This window comes from Ornithorhynchus anatinus, chromosome 11 (assembly GCF_004115215.2).
Source record: "Ornithorhynchus anatinus isolate Pmale09 chromosome 11, mOrnAna1.pri.v4, whole genome shotgun sequence".
NCBI lineage: Eukaryota > Metazoa > Chordata > Mammalia > Monotremata > Ornithorhynchidae > Ornithorhynchus > Ornithorhynchus anatinus.
The window spans coordinates 33977000-33980202 of record NC_041738.1 but is presented as its reverse complement, the minus strand read 5'-3'; positions in this window follow the sequence as shown (position 1 = coordinate 33980202).

Below are 3203 nucleotides of genomic sequence, written 5' to 3'. Positions count from 1 at the left end.
CAGCGGGTGGCTCTTATTCACTAGGAGCCTTTATTTACTATTCTTTTCCTCTTTTGACAGTGTAAATTGGTCTCCTGGGTGATAGCCCTTTCAGAATCCAGAAGTCTGGAATCTCCTACCTATGTAATGTAGAGTGACGCTCTGCTTCCCCCATCCAGTGGTGGAAAAAAGGGGACTTGTTTCAAGTGGCTCAAGAGCCAAGTGGCTCGACAAGGTTCGTGATGATAATGTTGGTATTTGTTAAGCGCTTACTATGGGCCGAGCACTGTTCTAAGCGCTGGGGTAGCTACAGGGTAATCAGGTTGTCCCACCTGATGTTTATCCTGTAAGAAAGGGACGCGTGGTCAAGGAAGCAGGGTGTATGTGATAAGGAGCCATCGGGAGAGAAGGGGCCTGGGTGTCAGAGGACTTGGGTTCTAACCCCGGCTCTGCTGACCCTAATCTACTGTGTGACCTTGGGCAGGTCACTTTGCTTCTCTGGGCCTCAGTTTCCTCATCTGCAGAAGGGGGATTTGATCCCTATGCTCTCTCCCACTTAGACTGTGCACCCCGTATGGAACCTGCTCTTGTATCTATCCCAGTGCTGAGTACAGTGCTTGGCACATAGTAAGTGCTTAACAGATAGCATGATTATTATGTGGTCATATGGCATGGGCTTTTAGGTTTTGGGCTTTTTTTTAATGGTAGTTCAGCGCTTATTATGGGTCGAGCACTGTTCTAATCTTTGGGGTAGGTACACTTTACTCAGGGCAGAAACAATCCCTGTCTCAAGTGGGGCTCACAGGCTAAGTAGGAGAGAGAACGGGTATTGAATCCCAATTTGGAAGTTGAGGAAACTGAGGCACAAAGAAGTGAAGTGACTTGCCTCAGGTCACACAGTAGGTAAGTGATGGAGCTGGGTTAGAACCATTCCTCTGACTCCCCCAAGCCCTATCCACTAGCCCATGCTGCCCTCCCAAAGTGAAGATTTGATAAGGAACATGTTTGGTTCTCTTCTGATGTGTGTGTGGGGGGCAGTCTATTCTCTCTCACTGTGTTCCCCGCTTCAGAACAACACACCTCCAGCCCCGGTTTGAATTCTTAAGCCTTTCAACTAGTGGGAATTTAAGACACTCTCTTTTCAGGCATTCACCGGTTAGTGCTGGTCAAATGCCCATAGGGTAAGCCAACAGCTTATGGCTCTTGCTTTCCTTCTTAGCTAAATGTTAATTGGTGGGGGAGGACTCCTGGCTTGTGGAAAATCAGCTGTCGCCCTAAACTTCTCTGGAAAAACAGAACAAAGAACTCAGTGGCTAGGAACCACTCCTTGAATTGGGGGTGCGTTTTTTATTTCCTGACTTAGCTAGCCTACTTCCACCAAGCAGAAGAGTGGTGTTTTGGGGGTGGGGGTGGGGGTTGTGTGGTGAATGGCTAGAATCTTGACACCTGTTTGTTGCCAAAGGTTGAGCGTAAGAAGTGCTAGTGACGCTTGTCGAGGCAGGAGCTGACTACCTCACCTGCTGGCAACCGTTTGGATGTGAGCGGGTGTTAATCGCTGTAAGACTAGGTAGAATGTGGACCCGTCACCAGCTGGGGGTTGGCCGAGTAGGCGTCTGAGCCCAGGCCTGGCGGAGGGAAAAGGGATTTGGCTGCAACCGCCTTTGAATCCCCACGTCCGCTTGCTTTCAACCCTGTCTCAATCATTTCCGCTAAGCAAGGGACAGATTCTTTAATTGAATCCGAGGACACTTGCCGGGAGCTGGGAGGAAAGTGTGTTTTTGCCGCCGCTGAGTTTTGTCCAGTTGTGTTTTCTAGCTTCCCCTCCAGCTTGACACCTCCATGTGAAGTGATAATTAGTGAAGCTTCAGCCACCACTGAGGCAAGTAAAATGCCGGGTTTCGGTTTCCTGGGTCACGGAGGTCTTTCTTTCCACCCTCGCCCAGCTACCGGGACTTCAGTGGGTTCCAACTCTGAGGTAGGCACGAAGCAAATTTGGGAAGGCTCGATCCACACTTGCAAGGAGTCCAAGCCTCGGGATCAGACAACGCGGCTGGGTGGTGGGATTGGGCAGGTGATACAAGCCCCATAGAAACCTGCAGCAGTCAGTGGGATCTGAGCACTTACTAACGTTGGTATTTGTTAAGTGCTTACTATGTGCAGAACACTGTTCTAAGCCCTGGGGTAGACACAGGGGAATCAGGTTGTCCCACGTGGGGCTCACAATCTTAATCCCCATTTTATAGATGAGGTAACTGAGGCACAGAGAAGTTAAGTGACTTGCCCACAGTCATACAGTTGCCAAGTGGCAGAGGCGGGATTCGAACCCATGACCTCTGACTCCAAAGCCCGTGCTCTTTCCACTGAGCCACACTGCTTCTCTAAGTGCTGCACTTACTGTGCAGAGCACTGTACTAAGCACCTGGGAAAGTACAATACAATAGAATTGTACAATCCAACCGAAGCAGCATTGCCTAGTGGATAGAGCCTGGGAGTCAGAAGGACCTGGGTTTTAATCCCAGATCTACCATATATCTTCTGTGTGACCTTAGGCAAGTCCCTTCTCTGTGCCTCAGTTACCTCATCTGTAAAATGGAGATTGTGAACCCCTTGTGGGATGGGGGCTGTCCAACCCGATTTGCTTTTATCACCCTCAGCGCTTAGAACAGTTCCTAGCACATAGTCAATGCTTAACAAATACCACTGTGATGATGGTGATTATTATTGGTAGGCACGTTCCTGCCCTGGAGCGGCAAGAGCAGGGTAGGCCCCATCAGGGAGCACGGGACTTGTCCGATCGGATGAAGAGAAGCTCTGACGAGCCTCTACCTCAGTGACGCAGGGGATCCGTCTGTTTATCGTTAATAGTGTACTCTCTCAAGTGCTTAGTACAGTGCTCTGCACACACTAAGCCCTCAAATACGACTGAATGAACGAAGAAAGGGTATTTCCCTCTGCTTAACGGGGAGCCCTCAGCGCTCTCCAAATGCCAAGCGGGTTCACCTAGGCCTGTCATTGTGCCCCTTTGCTCGGCGCTCGTCACGGGCTAGGAGGAAGAGCAGGCCAGAAGCCCACCGTGATGGGGAGATCAAAATGTCAGCCTTACCTGCAAAAGGCTGAAGCACTTTTACCACGGATTGGGAGAGAAATGGCGACTCCTTCCATCCATCCGCTAGGGCTCCGAAGCAAGACCACTGCAACGAGAGAGACTGAGAGAGATCTTGGGG